Here is a 25,572-nt window from a genome sequence, read left to right as displayed (position 1 = left end):
TTTTTTTAAAGACCTGCATATAGAGATATTTAGCATCAATGTATATTTATAATTTACTTTGGCTACCTTAGCAAAAAACTCATATTTGAAACAACTATGTCAAAATGCTAACAAATGTCTAACCCGAGTGGTAAGTATATGGTATTACTTATACTATCCCCTTTGCTTTCCCGAGTATTTTCATAATGAAAAGAAAAATACCTTATGTGTTTGGGGTCAGGGACACTCAGTCTAATAGAGGAGACAGAGGTAAAGAAATAATCGGAATCTGGAGTGATACAGGGAAGCATGGGGGTACTCTAGGCGTACAGAGAAGTCTCATAATCAGGCCAGCTTGCTTGGGAAGGGTGCTTCAGGAATGGTAACTGTTAAGCTAGTTCTTTTACAAATCAATCTTACTAGGGCACCTAGGTGACTCAGTCGGTCAGTTAAGTGTCTGCCTTCAGCTCAGGTCATGATCCTGGGGTCCTGGGATTGAGCCCTACATCGGGTTCCCCTACTTAGTTGGGAGCCTGCTTCTCCCTCTGCCTCTGCCTGCTGCTCCCCCTGCTCATGCTCACTCACTCTCTCTGTCAAATAACTAAAATCTTAAAAAAAAATCATTTCTTTTGGGGCACCTGGGTGGCTCAGTTTGTTAAGTGTCAGCCTTTGGCTCAGGTCCTGATCCCAGAGTTCTGGAATTGAGCTCCATGTTGGGCCCCCTGCTCAGCGAGGAGCCTGCTTCTCCCTCTGCCTGCTGCTCCCCCTGTTTGCATGCTCTCTCAGTCAAATAAATAAATAAAATTTTTTCAAAAAGTAAAAATAAAACAAAATCAGTTTTGTTACCAAAGTACTGCATGCCCACTGTTGAAGAGAGTAAGCCAAGCCGTATGCAGGGAGAGACTGGCGCTGCAGGCAGATGGACTCTGTATCAAGTCACAGAAGCAAGAGAAAGAACATGGAAGACTGAGGAGACAGTCGTTCTCGGGCTAAGAGGATGCTGCAAGAGAGAGAGGGCATGTGCGATCAGAGAGGGATCAGTCAGGGTCCGAACTTCACCCTGAACACGACAGAGAGCTGCCGAAGGACTTTTAAGTAGGGGACAGATGTGCTCACATCTGTGCTCTCAGAAAGTTCATCAGGGGCACCTGGGTGGCCCCGTCAGCTAAGCGGCTGCCTCTTCATTTCAGCTCAGGTCACGATTTCATGGGCTGCGGGATCCAGCCCTGTTGTCAGGCTCCATGGTCAGTGGGGAGGTCAGCTCCAGATTCTCTCCGTCTGCCCCTCCCTCCCACCTGCACACCTGCACACGCTCTCCAAAATAAATAAATCTTTATTTTAAAAAAAAGGTAGTTTACTCTTCCAGCAGTGAGGAAGAAAAGCAACAACAGGAGCCAGGAAACCCCAGTGACATGAGGGGAAAAGACACCTTTATGCAATGTCCCCAGAGGCAGGGGGTCAATCATCCTGTCAATCATCAGCCAGGAGAAGGCACAAAAGGTGGCTTTCTGTGAGGCACCACGCCACTGGGGGGAGGGGTGTCCTCCATAAATCAGCTGCCAGCCAGCATGGGGTCCTCTGCGGTGTCACTTTTGGAAAATGGCACAGAGGTGCCCGCTGAGTGTGAGGACGACACAAGAGAGCTGCTCCCCAGGCCTGAAGCAGCCCCATGGGGCTGGCTCTGCTGCCGCACGTCTCCCGGCCTGACCTCGGTTCGGTTTGCCGCCACGACGTGCCCCGTACGGCTGGACAACACCCATCTGGGGTCACAGCGCTCGGGTCTGGATCTCAGCTGTGTGAGCCTGAGTGCAGTGTCACAACCGGCTCTGCGCCCTGTTTCCCCATCTCTAAGACGTAGTCTGGAGCCACGTGTGGACTGAACAGCACTGAGAACACCCAGCGCTTAGCGGGGCTCCTGGCACCGAGACGGCCAGCGCTCAGCACCTCTCGGCTACTGTCCTTAACCTTCCTCTGAAATCAGTTCTACGAAGTAAAACGAGTTTTGAAGCCAGGCTTGCAGAGCGATGCCGGCCTTCTTACCACTGGAGTCTGAGTCAGAGTCCGAGTCACTGTCGCTGTCATCAGAGTACTTCTTGTGTTTTCTTTTAGAGGATTTCTTCTTTCTCTTTTTCTTGGACCTCTCTTTTGAACGATTAGACTTCTTCTTCTTTTCTTCTACATGAAGTACAAATACAAAATTAACTTCTAGGCAAGTATTACGATTATCAATTTTACTGTATCTGAAATACTGAAAAAGAACAGATGACAGGCAACTTGATTTGTAAAAGCAAAGTCTACTGTTGGACTATTTATAAACATTTTTTTCAACTTCTCAATACAGCAGCTCTGTAGTAGTTTAAAAAGTACCTTCTGAAGTAGAAGCTGAACTGGTGCTTTTCTTCGGCTCATCGTCCTCCACTGGTGTGTGTTCATCAGAGCTGAATTTGAAGAAGACGGTTGTAAGAATCAGAAAACTGATAAACCGTGAATCACGGAGTATAAAAATACAGAATCAAAAAATTTCAGTAATGACCCCGGTTGTCCAAGAACATTAAAAGCAAACACTGGAATAACTTTGTAAAGGTACAGTTCAAGAGTGTACCACCTTCAAAATAACATAATAATCATTTACATTTGCATGCTTTAGCATTTACAAAACACTATTCAAACTGAAAGCAACATGTAAGATTTATATTTTCTTTTAAGACTTAGTTTATTGGGGCACCTGGGTGGCTCAGTGGGTTAAGCCTCTACTTTCAGCTCAGGTCATAATCTCAGGGTCTTGGGATCAAGTCCCCTGTCAGGCTCTCTGCTCAGCAGGGAGCCTGTGCCCCCCCCAACCCCGTGCCTGCCTCTCTGCCTACTTTTGATCTCTGTCTGTCAAATAAATAAATAAATCTTTTTAAAAAAGACTTAGTTTATTATTTGAGACACAGAGAGAAGGGGGGAAGGGGCAGAGAGAGAGAGAGAGAATCCCAAGCAGATTTTCTGCCTAATGCAGAGCACAATGCAGGGCTTGATCCTAAACCCCGAGATCATGACCTGAGTCAAAATCAAGAGTCGGACACTTAACCAACTGAGCTACCCAGGAGCCCTGTAAGATTGATATTTTCAATGCTGCCTACAAGATACTCACTTCAGACCTAATGGCATGCACACTGAAAGTGAAGGGATGGAAAAAGATTTACTGTGGAAATGGAGGTGGAAAGAAAGCTGAGGTAACAATACTTATATCAGACAAAATAGACTTTATTTTAAAAAATTTTTAAAAATTTTGAGTAATCTATATGCCCAACATAGGGCCTGAACTCATCACCTCAAGATCAAGAGTTGCACATCCTACCAACTGAGCCAGCAGGGGCCCCAGACAAAATAGACTTTAAAACAACAACTAACAGGGGTGCCTATTTTCCATTTTTTTGGTTTAAAAAAATGTTTTTATTGTTACATTCCAAAGAGGACATAAGAACAAAAAGCCAGTTATCCAATAACTGCTATACCTTTCAGAAGGAGGCACCCAGAAAGGAACTCCAGTCTTAGTTCAAAGCTGTACACAACAGAACTCAAACACCTGCCTCTCCACCTACTGGAAATGTTGACAAATATGTGTATGTCACCAATCCAGAGACACCTGGGGTTAAAAGAAAATTCCTTTATTACAAGCTTCCAAGTCTTAGGATTCATCCTTAAAGATACTAGAAGAAGATGAGAAAGACCACACACACCAGACCATGTTTAGTCATTAGAGTAAACTAGCGAATTGCTAGTTTGTTCAGGATGCATTGCATCAGACACCACAGTACACAAGGAAAATCTGCCTTTTATGAATAAATGAATTCAATAAGAACTCACACAACAGGAATCCAGTGCATTTACACAGTAATAATGAAGTGGCAGAATGAGAAATTAAGAAAACAATTCCATTTATAATTGCACTAAAAATAATAAAATACCTAGGAATAAACTTTTTTAAAATTTTTATTTATACGACAGACAGAGATCACAAGTAGGCAGAGAGGCAGGCAGAGAGAGGAAGGGAAGCAGGCTCCGTGCTGAGCAGAGCGCCCGATATGGGGCTCAATCCCAGAACCCTGGGATCATGACCTGAGCCAAAGGCAGAGGCTTTAACTGAGCCACCCAGGCGCCCCTCCTAGGAATAAACTTAAGTAAGGAGGTGAAAGACCTGAACTCTGAAAACTATAAAACATTGATGAAGAAACTGAATATGACACAATATGACACAAACAAATGCTCATGGATTGGAAGAACAAATACTGTTAAAAAGAGCATTCAACCTAAAGCAATCTATAGATTTAATGCAACCCCTAGCAAAATACCAACAGCATTTCTCACAGAACTGGAACAGATAATCCTAAAATTTGTAGGGAACCACAAAAGAATTCCAACCAGCCAAAGGAATCTTGAAAAAGAACAAAGCTGGAGGTATCACAGTCCCAGATTTCAAGATCTACTACAAAGCTATAGTAACCAAAATAGTATGGTAGTGGCATAAAAACAGACACATGGATCAGGTGAATAGAGTAGAGAGTCCAGACATAAACCCACACTTTTATGGTCAATTAATCTATGACAAAGTAGGCAAGAATATACAATGGAGAAATGACAATCACCTCAACAAATGCTGTTGGGAAAACTGATTGGCTACATGCAAAACAATGAAACTAGACCACTTTCTTACATCATCCACAAAAATAAACTCAAAATAGATAAAGGACTTAAATGTGAGACCTGACACCATAAAAATCCTAGAAGATAACACAGGCAGTAGCCTCTCTGACACTGGCAAATGATCTGATAACGGGTTAATATTCCAAAATATATAAAGAACTCACAGAACTTGGGGTGCCCGGTTGGCTAAGTCAGTAGAGCATGTGACCTTTCATCTAGGGGTTCTAAGTTCAAGTCCCACACTGGGTATAGAGATTACTTAAAAATAAAATCTTAAAAAAAAAAAGAACTCAAGCAATTCAACACCAAAAAAATGAGTATCCAATTAAAAAATGGGCAGAGGACCTGAATAGTTATTTTTCCAAAGAAGACATCCAGATGGTTAACAGACACATGAAAAAATGTCCACATCACTCATCATCAGGAAGTGCAAATTAAAACCACAATGAGGTATCACTTTATACCTGTCAGATGGCTAGAATAAAAACACAAGAAATAACAACTTCAGGTGAGGATATGGAGAAAAAAGAACCCTAATGCTCTGTTGGTGGGAATGCAAACTGGTACAGCCACTATGGAAAAGAGTATGGAGGTTCATAAAACAATTAAAAATAGAGGAGCACCTCGGTGGCTGAGTCAGTTTGGTGTCTGACTCCTGGTCTCAGGTCAGGTCTTGATCTCAGGGTCATGAGTGCACTGAGTGGAGCCTACTTAAAAGAAAAAAATTTAAAATAGAATTACCAAATGACCCAGTAATTCCACCATTTTTATCCAGAGAAAACAAAAACACTAACTAGAAAACATATGTGCACCCCTGTGTTTATTGCAGCATTATTTCCAATAGCCAAGCTATGGAAACAGCCCAAGTGTCCAATGACAAATGGATAAAGATGTCGTGCATGTAATAATGTGTATATACACACACACATACATATACGTACACATACACTATGGAGTATTACTCAAACATAAAAGAGAATGAAATCTTGCCATTTGCAACATGGACAGACCTAGAGGGTATAATGCTAAGTGAAATAAGTCAGAGAGAAACAAATACCATATGATTCCACTCATATGTGCAGTTTAAGAAATTAAACAGAGTGAACAAAGAAAAAAAGAGGCAGACAAAAAACCAGACTCCTAAATACAGAGAGCAGGGGCTCCTGGCTGGCTCAGTTAGTGCAGCATGCAACTCTGGACCTTGGGGCTTTAAGTCTGGGCCCCACACTGGATGTTGAGATTACTTAAAAATAAAATCTTAAAAAAGAAATACAGAAAACAAACTGTAATTGCCATAGAGAAGGTGGGTAGGGGAGTGGATGAAATAGATAAAGGGGATTAAGAGTGCACTCACCAGGGCGCCTGGGTGGCTCAGTCTGTTACGCATCTGCCTTCAGCTCAGGTCACGATCCTGGGGTCCTGGGATCGAGTCCCGCATCTGGCTCCTTGCTCGGCACGAAGCCTGCTTCTCCCACTTCCACTCCCCCTGCTTGTGTTCCCTGTCTTGCTGTGTCTCTCTCTGTCAAATAAATAAATAAAATCTTTTAAAAATAAAAAAAAAGAGTACACCCACTGAGATGAGTGATAAGAAAAATTGCTGAGTCATTATATGGTACACCTAAAACTAACATAATACAATATGTTAATTATACTTGAGCAACAACAACAACAAAAAATCCATGGAGGAATCGTAAATGCATATTGCTAAGTGAAAGAAGCCAATGTGAAAAGCCTACATACTATATGGTTCCAACTATACGGCATTCTACTAAAGGCAAAACTGTGAAGACAGTAAAAAGGTCAGTGGTTGGAGGGTAGAGAGAGATGAATAGGCAGAGCAGAAAACTTTTTAAGGTAGTCAGACTCTTGTGCATGATTGTATAATGGTGAGTACATGTCATTATACAGCTGTTCCAAACCCACAGAATGTATAATATCAAGAACGATTCCTAACGTAAACTATGGGCTTTGGGTGATTATGACGTGTTGGTGTAGGTTTCGCCAACTGTAACGGAAGTACCACTCTGGTGAAGGATGCTGACAGTTAAGGGGGCTGTCCATGTTTGGGGCAGGGAGTATGTGGGATTTTGCTGTATTTTGTGCTCAGTTTTGCTGTGGACCTACACTGCTCAAGAAAAAAAAAAAGTGATTTATCTTTTCAGAATGAAACCACAGGGCCAATACAGGAAACTATAAGATGGAAAAAACTAGAGATGGGAAGACTGAAGGAAGACCTCATGATTGCAAGGACATAGGGTAGAGCAGCAACCATTCTCTCCCCAGAGCAAGAAGCTAACACACTACAGGAAAAAGAGATTTCATTCTGTTGTAGAGAATTCTGAAAATGAGTATTATTAAAATTCTACAATAGTTAAAAAGGGAATTTCCATATCATATAATCTTTTCCTCTGGAGATCATATCCGGAATAATTTAGGTATTGCCTATAACATTATTTTTAGGGTTTCTTCCAACTCAAATTCTATGATTTCAGGGTTTTTTTTAAAAGATTTTATTTATGTATTTGACAGAGAGAGATCACAAGTAGGCAGAGAGGCAGGCAGAGAGAGAGGGGGAAGCAGGCTCCCTGCTGAGCAGAGAGCCCGATATGGGACTCGATTCCAGGACCCCGAGATCATGACCTGAGCCGAAGGCAGCGGCTTAACCCACTGAGCCACCCAGGCGCCCCTGATTTCAGGTTCTTAAAATCATTTCTTTTAAGAAAAAGTTTTCTGGTTTGTTATTTTTATTTTTTAAAAGATTTTATTTATTTATTTGACAGAGAGCTAGAAAGCACAAGTAGGCAGAGTGGCAGGCAGAGGGAGAGGGAGAAGCAGGCTCCCCACTGAGCAGGAAGCCCGATGTGGGGCTCAATGCCAGGACCCTGGGATCATGGCCTGAGCCAAAGGCAGATGCTTAACAACTTAGCCACCCAGGAGCCCCCAGTTTGTTTTTAGAAGATTTTATTTTTAAGTTTGCTCTATGCCCAACATGGGGCTTGAATTTACAATCCTGAGATCAAGAGTTGCATGCTCCACCAGCTGAGCTGGTCAGGTGCCCTGTAAGAACAAGTTTCTGGGGCGCCTGGGTGGCTCAGTGGGTTAAGCCTTTGCCTTCAGCTCAGATCATGGTCTCAGGGTCCTGGGATGGAGGCCTACATCGGGCTCTCTTCTCAGAAGGGAGCCTGCTTCCCTGTCTCTGCCTGCCTCTCTGCCTACTTGTGATTTCCCTCTCTGTCAAATAAATAAATAAATACATCTTTTAAAAAAAAGAAAGAAAGAAAAAAGTTTTTGATAATCCTTTATCACCCTGTCACAAATTACAAATTCTGTCAAAGCACATTGTTTCAACTCAACCTAAAGTAGACCCAGAAATAGATGAGAGGTAGGGGGTCTGGCTGGCTCAGTCAGTACAGCACACAACTTTTGATCTCAGGGTGGTGAGTTCGAAGCCCATGTTAGACATAAAGATCACTGAGGGGGGATAAAAAAATGCTTATGAATAGCACCAAGGAAGAAAGAAATAAGGAAAAAGCAGCAGCATTAAGCCTTCAGAGACTACTGATGTTAGGAAAATTAACTAAACCAAGCCATACTGGTATATTCATTTTAAGAAATCCCTTTGTGGAGCGCCTGGGTGGCTCAGTGGGTTAAGCCGCTGCCTTCGGCTCAGGTCATGATCTCAGGGTCCCGGGATCGAGTCCCGCGTCGGGCTCTCTGCTCAGCAGGGAGCCTGCTTCCTCCTCTCTCTCTGCCTGCCTCTCTGCCTGCTTGTGATCTCTGTCTGTCAAATAAATAAATAAAATCTTTAAAAAAAAAAAAAAGAAATCCCTTTGTAATGCTAAAATATGACAAGCAATCTGCTACTGAGTTAGCTGAGAAATTCAAAATAATAGATATGTATCATTAAAACTGAACCCTTCTATGAAAAAGAAATTAGCACCCCATGAATTATAATTTAAAGAAAACATTTAGCTAAAATCCACTGGCAACATGTTTTAATTTTACATATGTTCCACGTTTTTTTTTTAAATGATTTTTTTTCTATTTTGTAAAGTAAAAGAATATCATAACAAAATATCACATACTGGGTGGCCTTTATTTTCTCACCATTCTGGAGGTTAGTAGATGAAGATCAAGGTGCCATCAGAACTGAATTCTGGTAGACCTCTTCTCTTGGCCTGTAGATTGGCAACTTTTCCCTGTGTCCTTACATGGCCTTTCCTCTGTGCACACACAAGAAGGTGGGGGGTAGATATCTGGTATCACTTCCTGTTCTAAGGATATCAGTCCTACTGAATTCAGGCTCCAGCCTTATGACCTCATTTAACCTGAATTACCTCTTTTAATTCTTTTTTTTAAAGACTTTATTTATTTATTTGATAGAGACAGAGAGATCACAAGTAGTCAGAGAAGCAGGGAGAGAGAGAGGAGGAAGCAGACTCCCTGCTGAGCAGAGAGCCCGATGTGGGGCTCCAACCCAGGACCCTGAGATCATGACCTGAGCTGAAGGCAGAGGCTTTAACCCACTGAGCCACCCAGGTGCCCCTAATTCTTTTTTTAAAGATTCATTTTTAAGATGTTATTTATTCATATGATATGAGAGAGAGAAAAAGAGAGCAAGTGTGCGCACATGTAAAAAAGGGAGAAGCAGACTCCCAGCTGAGAAGGGAGGCTGATGCTGGCCTCAATCCCAGGACCCCAGGATCAAGACCTGAGCGGAAGGCAGATGCTTAACCAACTGAGCCACCCAGGTGCCCCTAAAGGCTTTACTGCTAAATATAGTCACTTTGAAAATTAGGGCTTCAAATTTGAATCGGGGGGGGGGGACACAATTCAGTCTACAACAAGGATTCTCTGGAAATAGTCTTCATACTTCAGGAGCTCCCAAATCTTCAATCCTCTCTCACTCTAATCTCCTAGAAGATATTGGCATGTAAATTGTTAACTCAGTGGCTAGATTGTAAGGTGCTTGCATATATGTCTCTAATCTGATAGGTCCCTTTAAGTTCTATTTTCCCTTTACATTTTAAACTTTAAATTAATAAAAACTTGACATAAATGTAAACTCAACACTTAGGATCTGATGTTCTGATAGTGCAAATGGTACAGACTGCAGTCAGCCCAAGCAACCAGGCTAGAAATGCAAGCTGGGAAGCTGTCAGGTGCATTTCTTCTGCCTCACACATTACATAGCTCCTAGTTGCTTATTTTGTCTTCTGCAATATGTGACACAAACAGTTTTACACCTGGAAATAACTTCATTTGTTTATACATAGTTATGAGAGGAAGAAGAAGTCTATTTCAATTTGGTTAACACTTTAGTTTTCAGAAACCCAAGAATCAGTAAAGACAATTAAAAAAAAAATGAAGCACTTAAGGAGACAACAATAAAGGGAGTTCTGAAAAGAAAAGTTCTAGGTCACGAAAGTTATATTCATTGAGATTCAAGGCTGTTCCCGCTCTATGCTTTCCCTTTAGTTCCTTTTTGGAAAAGTATATTGTCTATAGCTCTTTGGAGGACACCAAAATAATTTTCTTTGTTTGTAATTCCTTCTGTTTCAATTTTTATTGTTATGCATAAACTGAGAAGAAAAAAGGGGGGCATAATGCTCCAAAATTTAGCTGCTTGTGTCTCCATTTGGTTTTTCAAAAAATCCTTACAAATAAATGTATTTTGTTTCATTGTTTGAATAAATTTATCTTTCTTTCTTTCTTTTTTTCTTTCTTCAGGAGAAAAGGTATTAGAACTATGCAGAGTGGGACTCAGAAGGTCTCCGACTTTGAGGAGCAATCTAAAAATAAACATACAAGTAACAGTTCTTGGAATACATGAGGAGTACAGGGGCCAGTGATGCCTGCCAGCCTGTAAAGGCACGCAGCTCTTGTGGCAGCTCTTGTGGCGTAAGGCTTAAAATTAAAGCCCACTACTATGTACTGCTTTGACATCTCGGAAAACCAGTAGCGAGGCCTCCACTGACCTAACTGCAAATTTCTCTCCCCACTCTGCCTCTGTACGTGAGGTCCCCTAGCCAAACAACCCTCTTCATCATAGGGAACAGGCACAGTTCCAGATTATCCCTGAGTGGTGGGTCTTAGTACTCTGCCAGCATACGGATCTCATCTGCCCAGTGTCAGGTGTCCTGTGTTCGGCCTCCCTATAACCTAGGAGGGAAAGCCCTCCCTGACCAACAAGGTGAATAGGAGACCATTAAAATAGTCCCTGTTGCTACCTGGTTTCATCTGCACTAGTAAGATAAGTCATGCCCAAATGCAAATCTCACCCAAGCTGTTCTTGCATCTTTTAGAAACTATTTGGTTGGGGTGCTTAGGCGGCTCAGTTGGTTAAGTGGCTGATTTCAGCTCGGGTCATGATCTTGGGGTCCTGGGATTAAGCTCTGTGTTGAGCTCCCAGCTCAGCAGAGAGTCTACTTCTCCCTCTCCTTCTGTACCACCCCCGGACCATGCTCTCTCAAATAAATAAATAACATCTTTTAAAAAAAGAAAGAAAAATCACAGCTTCATAGGTGCAACTTTATATATAGATATAGATATATAGATATACATACACACACACATATATAAAGATATATACACACACATATATATAAAGATATGTGTATATATATAAAGATATACACATATCTTTATATATATCTATATATAAAGTTGTACCTATGAAGCTGTGATTTTTCTTTTGTGTGTGTGTGTGTGTGTGTGTGTGTGTGTGTGTGTATATGAATAAAAGAAGCTATTTGGTTTGGCACACACATTTGAGAGTACCCTTATGAAACATAGAACTGGAAGAGGTATGTCTTCAGTATACTCAGAACTCTTTTTACTCTCTCTGCTCCCGGCCATGAAACCCTAGTAGCTAACAGGAATGTATATTCTGTTCCAGGTACTAACTCATTGCAACAACTCTAAAAATATCAGCACTATTTTTATCCCCTTTCTATAGATGAATAAATGAAGCTAGAGAGGTGAAGTAATTTGTCTGATGTTTTGACTCTGAATTCAAATAACATTTGTTAAGTAGGGCACAGGGTGCTGGATGGTGAGCCCAAGTTCAACAACAGACCACAAGAGAAATTAAAATAGAGCAGTTAATTACTCACAAGACATGAAGTACAGGGAATGCCTCCAGAGGCCACACAAGGAGGTCAAAGCAGAGTACAGATGGAGACAGGGCCTGGGGTATGCGCTTTCATTAGGGTCTGCGGGTGTGGTGCTTCCGAGTTCCCAGTTTAGGGTGAGATCAGTCAATCTAAAGCAAAAGAGAAGTGCAGTTTTGGTAAGCCCCACAGGGACCTTATCTTAGGGACCATACAAGCACTGGGAGGCAGGGGAGACTGTTGATCACAAGGGCTACTGGGGAAATCCTATCAGGAACTTAACATTTGCTTGTGACTCTTCGGGCTGCTATCTAGGGCACGTGCTTGCATGGGTCGGGAGTGGCTAGTGTTAAGTTTAAGGTCTCTGCAAGCCACTTGGCCAAACAAAATGGATGCCCAGGCAGCAGCACCATGGAGTAGCTTGGAGAAACTCTCCACACTCAAGGCCACACAGGGATTAAGTGGCAAAATACGGCTTCAAACTCGGGCAGTCTGAATCCAGGGACTAGCCTCCTATGCCTTATTACCTCCACTGCTGGAAGAAAAAGAATCAAGACATCGCCCAGCTGTTGTAATTTCAACCTACCTCTCAATGCCTGTAATGTTTTTTAAATTTTTAATTTTTTTAAAAGATTTCATTTATTAATTTGACAGAGAAAAATCACAAGTAGATGGAGAGGCAGGCAGAGAGAGAGAGATAGGGAAGCAGGCTCCCTGCTGAGCAGAGAGCCCGATGCGGGACTCGATCCCAGGACCCTGAGATCATGACCTGAGCTGAAGACAACGGCTTAACCCACTGAGCCACCCAGGCACCCCTAATTTTTTTAATACATTCAAGGAAGGCCCTTAGTATAGTACATGACACACTCAATGAACACTCACATAACCATAATGTTCTCTTTTCCTTCTTCTTAAATTACTTTTCCACTCCAATACTCACTTACATTAGAGGAAAACTGAATCTCACCCTCCCTTCATTTCTCAAGATCAAGATTGAGACCCCTTTTAACAAGACCTTTCTAGGTAGACTCATCTCCATTAGAGCACATCACTTTTTCTACATTCACCCAATCACTCTAAAGGAATGTTCTTTTAGAGAACATTCTTGGAGGTTCTTCTAACTTTACAATTTAAACCCGTTTCCAGGCGCCTGGCTCGCTCAGTGGGTAAAGCATGCAGCCCTTGATCATGGGGTTGTCAGCTGGAGCATAGAAAGTACTTAAAAAAAATCACCATAATCTCAACCCTTCCCGAGTACCTACAAAGAATTTCCGTTTACATATTCTGTTATCATCTCAAACCGATCTGCTCATTCAATCAACCCACCGTGGTTGAGCTCTTCACTAAGTGCTAGACGCTGTGTATTCTGTAATGAATAAAATCCTCATTCCCACGAACTCAGTCCAGTAGAGAATAATGCTCATGAATGAGACATAACGCGAATAAATGCTACACATAAATCTGCGACCCCTGCTCACCGCCGCTACGATGCTGGGGACCGGAGTTGGGGTGGAAGGAGGTGATGGGACACCAGGGGCACTGGAGGAGGGCGCCCAAGGATGAGCGAGCATTAAAGGTTGGAAAGAGGCAAATAAGCGACTGCGGTGCGCAGACTGAAGAAAAAGATGAAAATGGGCGCAAGGAAGGGAGAAGGGGGACAAGTGCTAGCGGGATGGACGATGAAGGCAGGCGGGCTCCTCGGGGCGAAGGTGCGTCCGTCTCACTCACCTCCTCCCTCTCCTCGTCCCGGAGGTCAGGCCGCGCGGATGGGCGCTCCCGGAGGGGCGCGGGGAGCGGACCAGGAGGCAGAAGCGAAGTTGGCGGCGGGGGGGTAGGGGGGGGCGTGTGTGCAGACCGCCTCTCTGGAGAGCAAGAAAGCGAACGGGATCTGCAGGGCTGGTGTGGGGGATCCTCGGATGCTCGGTCGGGACCACTCCCCTGACGGCGCTGGCCATTCCGGGGCCCGCGCAGCCAGCAAGAGTGCGAGCGAGAGCTGCGGCCCCACGGCGCACGGGCGGATTTGCCCGGCTCTGCGCTCTTTCTCGAACAACCGCGACGCTTCCCCTCGGATCCCGACGTCTCCGTCTCCGGACCGCAGAGCGGGACACTGGAACCATCGTTGCCACCAAAGTAGGGAACACGCTCAGGAGCCTGGGAAAATCTCTGTTGCCTTGGCTCCCAGAAGCCACCTGCGCAACCGCCCGAAGCTGAGAAAAACGTGGAAAGCGTTCCGGGTACGTCGGCAAAACACTTCCCCGGGGCTACGTGGCGTCCAGCCCATGTGAAACGGGTGGTGTATCCGTGTAAATAAGCCGCCGCTGCTGCAATGGGCTCGGAGCGACCGTCCTTCCAGTTCCGCAGGAGACTCTGCGGGTCTCGTTCGGATCAGATCTTGTCTTAGCCTTACACTTGAAATGAGGGGAAGGATGACTGGCCACAAGGTACATTTCACAGAATGGCCATATCAACAACACAGTCAGTTCCGTTGTGTTTCAGGTGCTTTCTGTGAGTCTCTGTGTGTAACATATTCTATAATATTGGGCACTTAGTGTGTTTCATGGATATGTGTATATATGTATGTATGCATAATATATGCAGATATACGTGTATATATGTACATATATGATATATAGGAATGGCTGAAGTCGAATCACATCTTTTTTTCTGAGTCTACCCTGAATTAAAAATCCAAATGGGGAATGGGAGGAAAAAGCACAAAGTAGTCAAGGTACTTCTACTCAGCTGACAGAGTATTTATTATAGTGTTGTCATATTTAGCAAAAAGAAAAAATACAGTAGACCAACTTACATTTGAATTTCTGATAAACAATGAACAATGTTTTAGTATAAGTTGTAAGGTTTCACAGGCGAGATACACGACACCAGGGGAGATAGGCCAAGGCAAGGTTTATCAAAGGCGCCCTTGGGGAGGTTCCGCACTCAGGAGAGAAGAGTGGGAGAAGTCGCACAGGGGAAGGGGTTGAGTGAGCTTTTATTAGGCCAGGGTAGGGCAGGGGCATGCGTAAGGTTAATGGTTGGGGTTTAGGGAGTCCCAAAGTGGCTGGTTTCTGTTTCTCGCATAGGTTTTGGTTTACTCAGGGTGATGTGTCCTTGACAGATGTCCTTCTAGCGGGAAAGTCCTGGGTAGGGGAAGATGGCGGCCTGGAGGCCATTTTATTGTTCCTCCTGCATTCCCAGGGTCGCCAACCCAACATTCTGACCTTTTTGGTGTAATAGGGGCAGCGACTCAGATCTGGCTACTTCCTGCTGGCAGGGGGGCATTGCCATAGGGTTCCTCGGATGTGGGCAGGCGGGAGTAGGGATGCAGGATGACAGTGACCCTGGAAACCTCACGTATGTGAGCCTGAATGAAGCCAAGAACACAGGGGATGATTAGTAATAAGAGGCAAAGGAGAATAAGAGGACATAGGATCGGGAGGAGCCAGGTCGTCAAGGGGAAGAGCCGCCATTAAGAGAGGGTTGCTCTGGGGCAGGGCTGGCTATGGAGGGAGTCACAGACTTTTGCCAAGGTGTCAATATTGGTTTCGACTATACCGGATTCACTGATATAGTAACAGCACTCTTCATTGAGGAACATGCAGGTTCCTCCGTTGTTCGCGGTGAGAAGGTCCAGGGCTCCTCGATTCTGTAGAGCTACCTGGGCCACTGAGTTAATCTGCCACTGTAGGGATGCCAAGGACTCGGCTGAGGCCTCGACAGCTGTCCAGAGCTGTTCAGATAAATCTTGGGTAGCGTCTATGGAGTGGGCTAGGGCCACAGTGCCCAGTCTGGTGGCCACTAAGGAAGATGCTAAGGAGACCCCTGATGACCAGGGGAAGTAATTCAGCCCTTTTCTATTGGGGGAGGGGGGTAGTGAGGATGGCCATTTCCGCTAGGGCTGGCACCCTCCAGGCTGGCAATCTGTGGTGACCAGCTGACTAGACCGTGTAGTATTCCCATGAGTCCAAGTTTCCACTAGGAAGAAGCACCACCTGAAACCAGGGTCACCAGAGGGGCGGCTATGAGGGGGTAGAAGGAGGAGTGTGAGGAAAAGTGGTGTAGGAAATCTGCAACCGTGTAAGCCCTAGGGTCTGGGAAGTCCAGCCATCCTGTGGTGGAGCTCACTTTAGGCTGGAAATGTGTACCCACGGGTGGTGTCCCGGACGTTTTGCCATGGTGGGGGTTGTAAGAATAACAATATGGGGGCCAGTCCACCTGGGTTGTAAAGATTTGGGGTGAAATTCTGGTAGAAGAACCTGGTCCCCCGGGGTTTAGGGACTGGGGGAAGTCTCCACCCAGGCTGTTGGAGGCGGGGATGGTCACATCACCATGGGGCCCTAAAAGGGCTCCTAGGAGGGTCATATGGGGAAGATAGGATAGGAGGGGTGGAGGAGAAGCAGGGAGGTTGTGATTGAGCAGGAAGGGCCTGCCGTTCAAGAGTTCAAAGGGGCTGAGTCCTGACGGTCCGCGAGGAGAGGCCCTGAGTCGGGTGAGTGCTAGTGGGAGAAGGGTTGCCTAAGAGAGGCAAGTTTCGAGTGTGAATTTGGTGAGTTGCTCCTTGAGGAGGCCATTGGCCCTCTCGACCTTACCTGAGGACTGGGGATGATAGGGGATATGGAGTTTCCAGGTAATGCTGAGGCTCGCAGAGACTTGTTGTGTGTTGCTGGAAATGAAGGCTGGTCCGTTGTCCAATTGTAGGGTTCCAGGGAGCCCAAATCTTGGGATAATGTGTTTGATGAGAATTGTGGTGACCGCGTCTGCTGTTTCCCTAGCGGTGGGGAATGCCTTGATCCAGCCTGTGAAGGTGTCCAGGGAGCTGATGGGTGGGTCCCAGTCTGCGGAGGCCACCCTGGGCATTGACCACAGAACAGGTTTTGGGGGCCTGGTGTACGTCCTTAATGGTCTTTTGGAGGAGGGGGTGGTGAAAGAGAGGTTGGAGAAATTGATATAAGGCCTTTGGACCGATGTGAAGGGACTGGTGGATGTCAGTAATGAGGGTGTGGATTAGGCCAATCGGGAGGGCAATTTTGTCCTGGACATAATACCATCCCTTGTCACCTAACCTGCCACCTAATGTCTCAAGGGCCCGAATCTCCTCATCAGTGTACGAGGGACTGTAGGGAGTGTTGAGAAATAGGAGGGGGCCTGGTGAGGAGTTTAAGGCCGTTTATCGGGCAGTAGGGTTGGCTTTGTTGCTCCCTAAAGAGATGGGGTCCTTGGAGGTCTGATGGCCATGGCAGTGGACGATAACCACCTCAGTAGGGTGATTGAGGGCCTCAAGAAGTTTGGGAATGAGAGGCCCATTGATTATGGGGGTTGCCTTGGTCGTGAGGAATCCCCTTTCTCGCCAAAGGACAGAGTGGGTGTGGATAATAAGGAAGGTATATTTGGAGTCAGTACAGATGGTGACCCATTGGCCCTTAGATAAGTGAAGGGCCCTGGTGAGAGCCACAAGTTCTGCCTTTTGAGAGGTAGTCCCAATGGGAAGAGGGGCTGCCTCTATGACAGCGTCTAGAGTGACCACTGCATAGGCAGCGTGTTGCTGTCCATCCGACGCTATAAGGGAGCTCCCATCCACGAACAGTGTGATCAGGGTCAGGCAGTGGCCGATCCAAAAGTCCTGGATGGGAGTGAGTAAGTTCTTCCAGGAGTTGAGAGCAGGAGTGGGAAGGAGTGAGGGTAGACGAGGGTGTCAGCAAGAGAGTGGTGGGATCTATGTGAGGGGAGACAGAGTGTGACCTGGGGGTTTTCTATGAACAACAGGTGGTAGAGTTGAAGACGGGAAGGAGTGAGTTGTGTCAAGGACTTGTGGCTGACTAAGTCTCCCAGTCGATGGGGAGAGAAGACCGTGAGGGGCTGTCCTAAGGTAAGTTTGAGGGCCTCCTTTGTAAAAGAAGCGGCTGCCACTAGGGCCCTGAGGCAGGGCTGCCATCCCTGGGCAGTGACATCTAGTTGTTTGGAGAGATAGGCCACTACCCCGTAGGTGGGACCAGCTGGTTGGGCCAGGAGGCTGGTGGCCAGCCCAGACCATTCGTCTGTGAAAAGATGAAAAGGCTTTGAAGGGTTGGGCAAGGCCAGACTCGGTCCCGAAATGAGGTGGTTCCTGAGCTGGTAGAACAGGCGTCTGACAGAGCCTGGGTCGGTTAGAGGTCCCTGTGGTGTGTCTTTGGCGGCCCGGTATAAGGGCCGGGCCAGAATAGCAAAATTGGGAATCCAATGTCTAAAAAAACCCCCCCAGTCCTAGGAATGACAGTACGTCTTCCACGTTCTGAGGGGGTTGTAGATCTTGTAGGAGGCAGATACGATCTCCTGTGAGGGATTTGGAAGTGGGAGTTAGTAATATTCCCAAGTAGGTGACTGAGGGAGTACAGAGTTGGGCCTTGGAAGGTGTCACTCGGTATCCCTTGGTGCCCAGGATATTGAGCAGAGTGGCGGTATCCTCCTGGGAGGAAAGGAGGGAGGGGCAGCAGAGGAGGAGAGCATCTACATATTGGAGGAGAGTGCTGGCCGTGAAGGTCCACTGTTGGAGGGGAAGGTGCACTTGTTGGAGGTCTGTGGCCAGGGCCTGACCAAAGATATGGGGGCTATCTCAGAAGCCCTGGGGCAGGACCGTCCAGGTTAATTGTCCAGAGATATGTATTTCAGGGTCCTCCCAGGTGAAAGCGAAGAGAAAATAGGAGTCTGGATAGAGGGGGATAGTAAAGAATGTGTCTTTGAGACCCAGGGCCGAGAAGTGGGTAGTGCATGGGGGGACACTGGAAAGGAGGGTGTAGGGATTGGGAACCACCGGATGGAGTGGGACTACTGCCTCATTGATGAGTCTTAGGTCCTGTACCAGGCGATAGGCTCCTGAGGGTTTTTTTAATGGGAAGGATGGGGGTGTTGCATGGAGAGTTAATGGGGATAAGGAGACCCTGCTGCTGGAGGCGGTCGATAACAGGCTTAAGTGTTCGTGGGTGAGTCATCAAGACAGGGAACTGTGGGTGGGATGGAAATGTAGACTCTTCCTTGAGTCCTGTCTTAACTGGGGTGTGGTGGGTTGCTACTACAGGTCTGGAAATATCCCATACCTGCAGGCCTACAGAGGGGAGGCAGTCCGGGATAGAGGGTGAGTCAGAGGTGAGTAGGGGAAGGATGAGGTGAGAAGTCAAAGGAGAGGGAGAGAGACATATGGTGGCCTGAAGCTTGTGGAGGATGTCCCTGCCTAGTAGGGGAACAGGACAGGAAGGGATGATGAGGAAGGAGTGTGAGAAGGGGAATCCATCCAGGCTGCATGTGAGGGGGAGGGTGGCCTTTGGAGTGGAGGAAGTACCGTCAATTCCAATGACTGCAACCGGGGAGGAACGAGTAGGACCCAAGTAGGAAGGCAGGACGGAATACGTAGCCGCCATGTCCAACAGAAAGGAAATGGACTTACCCGCTACCTGGAGTGTGACCCTGGGCTTGGTGTGGGTGAGAGGGATTTCCGAGTCTGCGCCTCATCAATCATCCTCCCATCGAGTAGTTGGAAGGCGGGACTTACCGTCTCAGGGTCACCCCCGTGTGGAGGCACCAGGGATCCCCCGAGGCTGGGGCGGTCCGATTTCCAGTGGCCCATCATGCAGCATTGAGGGCACAGCCTAGTAGGCGCTTTGGGATCGGGGCAGTGACGGGCCCAGTATCTCTCGGCTCCGCATTTGAAGCAGGCCCCTGGAGGGGCACAGTTAGGTGCTCCCTTCTGTTGACCCCCAGAACCCGCTGGCCTCAGGGCTGCTACCAGGGCTTGGGTCTGCAGTTGGACCTTCTGTTGGAGCCTGGCTTGGCGCTTAAGTTCCGCTGCCTCCTCTCAGGAGTTAAAGACTTTAAATGCCATTTTCACCAGATCAGAAATGGGATTTTGAGGGCCCTCCTCTGCTTTCTTTAATTTTTTCGAATGTTGGTGGCTGACTGAGAAATCAAGTGGGTAGCTAAAACAGTCGCCCCTGCCAGGGAGGCCGGGTCTAGGTGAGTGTATTGAGTCAGCGCCTAAGTAAGTCTGTTTAGAAATATGACTGGGTTTTCATTTGGTTCCTGAATGATTTCCCTAATTTTATCATAATTGATGGCCTTGTTGGAGGCTTCCCGCATGCAGTGAGGCACTGGACCATGCGGTCGTGGCACCAGCAGCCACCTTGGCCATTCTGATAGTCCCATCCGGGTTCTACAGCTGGGACCGCCTGAGTGCCAATGGGCATGGTGGCATCAGGGGGATGGACCTGATCAGCATGTTCTCGGGCAGCAGCCTGAATGTGCTCCCTCTCCTCTGTGGTGAGGGTGGTGGTTTGGACCACATGTAGGTCATGCCAGGTGAGGTCATAGGCCTGGGCCAGATATTTGAATCCCTTTATGTAGTTATTGGGGTTGGCCTCAAAGGAGATGAAAGGGGAGAGTCGGTGGGGGCAATACCAGGATGGGAAGGGGTAAGTTTTTTCCAGGAGTTGGGGTAGGAGTGGGGAGGGGTAGGAGTAGACGAGGGCACTGGTTCAGAAAGCCTGAACATAAGGGACCTCTGCCCATCTGCCTTGGTGTCTGCCGAGGTTATTTAGGTCCATGAGAATCTGATAATCAAACGTGCCTTCCAAAGGCCATTGGGACTAATTGTCTAATCGGTATTGTGGCCAAGCAACAGTACCGCAATGTATGAGACGTCATTTTCGCAGGTCCTGGTCCAGTTCCAGGGTCTTAAGTTTAGCCAGTAGACACCCTAGGGGTGTTTTGGAGTTGAATTTGGATTGGGAGGTCCCCATGATTCGGTGCCGGGCAATCCAAGGGCTGGAGGAAGGCGTCCCCTCGTCCAACACTGGGTTGCGGAAAGACTGTATCGACTGCCGTGGAGGTTAGGACGTCTCCCAACTCCCGGAGTCATGGGGGTCACCTGGTGACCGGCGGGGTCAGCCCTGATGCAGCCGCGATTTGGACAGGGCTTTCCGGAGAGACTCGGAATCAGGGGAAACTCACCACAGTCTCGGAAGTGGTGCTCGGAGAGGCAGGTCCAGGTCCAGATAGGGACAGGAGAGAGCCTCCTCACCGAAGTGGGGGCTCAATCTCCTCCTGGGTTTCGGCACCAAAAGTAAGGTTTCACAGGTGAGATACACACGACACCAGGCGAGATAGGCGCAAGGCAAGGTTTATTAAAGGCGCCCTTGGGCGAGGTTCCGCGACTCAGGAAAAGAGAGTCAGGGAAGTCGTGCGGGGGAAGGGGTTGAGTGAGCTTTTATTAGGCCAAGGCAGGGCAGGGGCTCATGACCATATTTGGTAAGGTTAGAGGTTGGGGGTTGGAAAGTCCCAAAGTGGCTAGTTTCTGATTCTCGCATAGGGTTTGGTTTACTCAGGGTGATGTGTCCTTGACAGATGTTCTTCTGGCAGGAAAGTCCTGGGTAGGGGAAGATGGCGGCCTGGAGGCCATTTTATTGTTCCTCCTGCATTCTCAGGGCCGCCAACCCAATATAAGTATGTCATGCACAATAATAATGCAGTATTAAATGACTATTTTTGGTTGAAGATGAGAAGAACACTGTTGTACCTCCTCCACGTCCTCTAAATTTTATTTCTTATAGCTTTTTACTTGCTGTTTGAGAATGGGGAAGGGGAGGCAGCCCTGATATCTGGAAGCTAGCAGGGCATTCAGGCCATGTTCTTCTGTTGGACATAACATTAACCTAAGACAAAGTCACTAGGAGACTGAACTAAGGCAAAACAAGACCAATTTGTAATTTTTTCTAATCATAGACTTTTTTAAAAAAGGTCACTGTGTCACTCAGAAAACACCAGACATCCCCTCTCTTGGCCAAAATGGGTTACTGCTACTTTATCAATTACAGCTTTATTCCTGCTCTCTTCTGCCCTCCCTAGAAATAAGATTTATTGAGATGCCCAATCATACAGTGCTGCTTTCTGACAGCATTTGATCTAGAAGGAGCTCCCCTTTCCTTAGATCATCCCCTAAATTGCCCAAATACTACAATAGGTTCTTTCTAATGTCTTCTTACTGAAACAACCCCACAGTTCCCTATGGTGAGCCTTCTCCCTCCCTGCAAAGAATACTAAACCCAACTTGTCAACTATGGGCATGTTCCTGGTGATCTTTGGTTGAGGGGAATTGACATGTTCCACTGCCTAGAATGTCCTTTCCCAGATATATGCATAGCTCTTTCCCTTATTCTGTTCTTTGCTCATACATTATCTTTTCAGAGAGGTCTTCCATGACCACACTGTTTACAGTGGCACCTGGTAGTTCTCTATCCCTTAACACTGTTTATTTTCTTCACAACATTCATTATTATCTGATATTATACATTTAGATAATATATGCATATATGTTTATCATATGTCTCTCCCATTAGAATCTAAGTTTTATGAAGACTGAGACTTTATCTTTTTGACTGTATCCACACTGCCTACAACATTGCCTGGCACAGAGCAGGTATTAAATGATATGTATTTAATGAACATATGAACAAATGGGTTTTTATTGTGTCAGGGTTTATAATGGTTTCATTCTGTCACATAGTCATTGTTTGGTCTTAGTCCTCCATTTAAATAGATTGGCTTACTGCAAAATGTCAGTTCTTAATTTTTTATTTTGACTCATTTCTTATTTGAGTTTATTTCACATTGCCAAGTAATTTTTCACAAAGAACTCATGGGTAGTATTTTCCCTCGATTTTTTTCATATTTGAAATAAGCTACCTGGTTGTTGTTGTGTTGTTCTGTAGATTCTATTATTGTTAGCAATTGTCCACTCCCTGTTTCCCATTTGGAGTGTTATCTGTCCCTATCTAATTGAGTTTGGAAGGCTTTAAGAAGAAAAAGAGAAGCAGCCGTATCAAGTCACTTAAAGAGCAAATTGTTAGGATTAAGTAGAAAAGGGGATAGAGATGAACAAGCAAATGTATATCCAGCTCTCATTCCATACCTGACGCTCGTTCATGCAACATTAAGTAGCCATATTTATCTACCATTGAGTGGATCAAGTCAGGCTTCACGAGTAAGTTAGTGAGGAATTGCATCTTTCTGGAAAACCAGGCACCTGCCAACCAACAGGAGACAAATTCTGGATGTGAAATGAATGGTTATTCCAGACTCAGGGTTCCAGGCATAGATATGGAAGCAGTCAACAGCATGTCATGGTTTGGAAACTGAAACTCAAAACAATTCTGTGGGAAGGTATTATTTCTATTATGCATGAACCGAATGAATGCCATTTTTTAAATCTTTTATCATCATCCATTGAATATATATTAAGCGCCCACAAGATTCTTTGCATATTAATACAGGAGAGGACAGTTGCTGGCCTCAAAAAATTCATAATCAAGTTGAAACAAGGCAAGCAAACACTGACAATGTGGTTATAAAACCTAACTGATTCCATTATCAGCCAATCAAAAACCTTCCCAAGAATGTGAAATGCTTGATACCTTTGAAATCTACTGGGTTATTTGAAGTAGGCTTAAGCCTACAGATAAAAAGAAAGTGAAAGATGAAATGACTGGTCAAGAAACAGAAAAGTGATGAAACTCTTCAGTGATCTTGTCCAAGAGGCAATCGTGAAGGTCACTCAAATTTCTTGGTGTCCTTTGCTTTCCTACCATAAAATTCCTTTCCTGATCATTGAATCCCCTTTGAGTATAGGTAGCTTTTAAATTTTAATTTAGTTTTTGCTGGGCTGGGGGGCAGGTGAGGGACATGACTAGAAGGGAAGAGAAGGTTTCCTGCCTTTAAATATCAGGTTTTCATTATACCTTAGTTGGGGCTCCACATTTTAAAAATTTTTTCAAAAGATTTTGTTTATTTATTTGACAGAGAGAGAGAGAGAGAGAGATCACAAGTAGGCAGAGAGGCAGGCAGAGAGAGAGAGGAGGAAGCAGGCTCCCTTCTGAGCAGAGAGCCCAATGTGGGCCTCGATTCCAGGACCCTGAGACCATGACCTGAGCTGAAGGCAGAGGCTTAACCCACTGAGGCACCCAAGCGCCCAGGGCTCCACATTTTTAAAGCCCTTTCAGGGAAGGGGAAAAGGCAAGGCAATTCTCTTGGCCACCTTGGTGCTGGTAATGCTGGTGTAAAAGAAATGACATCATGTCTTCCAGTTTACTGAGAGGTAACCAACAAACATTTTATATCAAGAGTGCAGCTACTACCACTGTGACCTGTATTTCAAAGATACATCTCATTTTAGTTTTAGTCAACTAAGCTACTGAAAGGCAAAGAGTTTCTAAATTTTCAAGAAGTACTTTGTCCTGGTTCCTAAAAACGTCTTTTTTTTTTTTGCTCCTAAATTTTGGGTGAGGATGACTTTGGAAAATGGTCATTAATGGTCATTAATCTCCTAATTAGTTTTGTTAAATCTGCTAATTCATTTTGTTAAGTGCTCAGTTCCAGGAAAATACTAACCACCTGCTTTAGTTTCCTTTAACAATAGTGGACTCTTATTTCCTGTGAAATGTCTTTATATTAAACAATGAAACTCATAATTTTAAGTCCTAATTTTTAAAAAGCCCAATAATGCAGTAACTCGCACACTGTTTTCTCACAATACAAAATCTTGAAGAGCCTAAGGAATTTCATGTGGATTTCTTATTTCCGCATGAAAATACAACTGTATTACACCACTTTGGTATTTTTCTATGGGGCTTTACTTTATTGACAATGTAGAATAGATTAGGGATGGATCAATGGTGACATTCTTGTCTGATTTCATGTTGAAGAAAATTAGATACAGTAAGATTTGTTTTCATTCTGGAATATCCTGATGGACATTTTCAGCAAGGTTTTTGTACGAAGGAGGCACAGGGATTCCGACTGAAAGATAAACGGGCAAATTCAAGTATTGGGAAATAGAGGACATATCCTATACGTATTTTTTAAAAAAGAGTATGAAGGTAGTGAAAGGCCTTAACTGTTGAAGACAAAATCTAATATTCTGGCTCCTTAGTTGGATATGATCAATAATCAGCCTAAAGGGAGAGATTTTGCTCTCCAAACACCCATTCTGTTGCTCAGTTCATCACGGTACTCAGTCAGAAGTGTATTACCAGAGGGTTTTCAAAAATTACCAGGCCTCGGGGCACCTGCGTGGCTCAGTGGGTTAAAGTCTCTGCCTTCCACTCAGGTCATGATCTCAGAGTCCTGGGATCCAGCCCCCCACTGGGCTCTCTGCTCAGCAGGGAGTCTGCTTCCTCCCTCTCTCTGCCTGCCTCTCTGCCTACTTGTGATCTCTCTCTCTGCCAAATAAAGAAATAAAATTTAAAAAATTACCAGGACTCATTCATTAAACAATTATTGAACACCGATTATGCGTCAGACACCAAAACCACCTGAGAAGGAAATGCTATGTAAATAAAAATAATAAATTAACAATGAAGTATTAATTTAGGGGTGCCTGGGTGGTTCAATGGCTGGGCTCAGGTTGAGATCCTTCCATCCTGGGATCCAGCCCCTGTGTGGTCCCTGCTCAGCGGGGGAGGGGGGGGTCTGTTTTTCCCTCTCTCTGCCCCTCCCCCCACTCGAGCGCGCGCTCTCTAATAAATGTGTAAAATCTTAAAAAAAAAAAAAACAAAAACAAAAAACAGGGGCGCCTGGGTGGCTCAGTGGGTTAAAGCCTCTGCCTTCGGCCCAGGTCATGATCCTAAGGTCTTGAGATAGAGCCCCGCATCGGGCTCTCTGCTTGACAGGGAGCCTGCTTCCTCCTCTCTCTCTGCCTGCCTCTCTGCCTACTTGTGATCTCTCTCTGTCAAATAAAGAAAATATTTTTTAAAATGCTTTAAAAAAAAAAAAG

General features: G+C 45.4%; 2 long non-coding RNA genes across 2 annotated transcripts; both read right to left on the bottom strand.

The window, feature by feature from the left end:
- Positions 1–785: 785 nt before the first annotated feature.
- On the bottom strand, positions 786–6,059 carry LOC106006763. The gene is made up of 3 exons (XR_001181034.2): positions 6,023–6,059; positions 2,347–2,417; positions 786–2,154 (listed from the first exon to the last, which is right to left on the bottom strand). It is a non-coding gene; the product is annotated as an uncharacterized LOC106006763 (long non-coding RNA).
- A 70-nt stretch (positions 6,060–6,129) lies between these two features.
- Positions 6,130–14,010, bottom strand: LOC106006765. Its single transcript, XR_001181037.2, has 4 exons — positions 13,509–14,010; positions 11,784–11,932; positions 8,776–8,891; positions 6,130–6,187 (listed from the first exon to the last, which is right to left on the bottom strand). It is a non-coding gene; the product is annotated as an uncharacterized LOC106006765 (long non-coding RNA).
- Positions 14,011–25,572: the final 11,562 nt, after the last annotated feature.

Source organism: Mustela putorius, unplaced genomic scaffold (genome assembly GCF_011764305.1).
Source record: "Mustela putorius furo isolate JIRA1106 unplaced genomic scaffold, ASM1176430v1.1 tig00003901_pilon_pilon_pilon, whole genome shotgun sequence".
NCBI lineage: Eukaryota > Metazoa > Chordata > Mammalia > Carnivora > Mustelidae > Mustela > Mustela putorius.
This window is presented reverse-complemented; position numbering and strand designations above follow the sequence as displayed.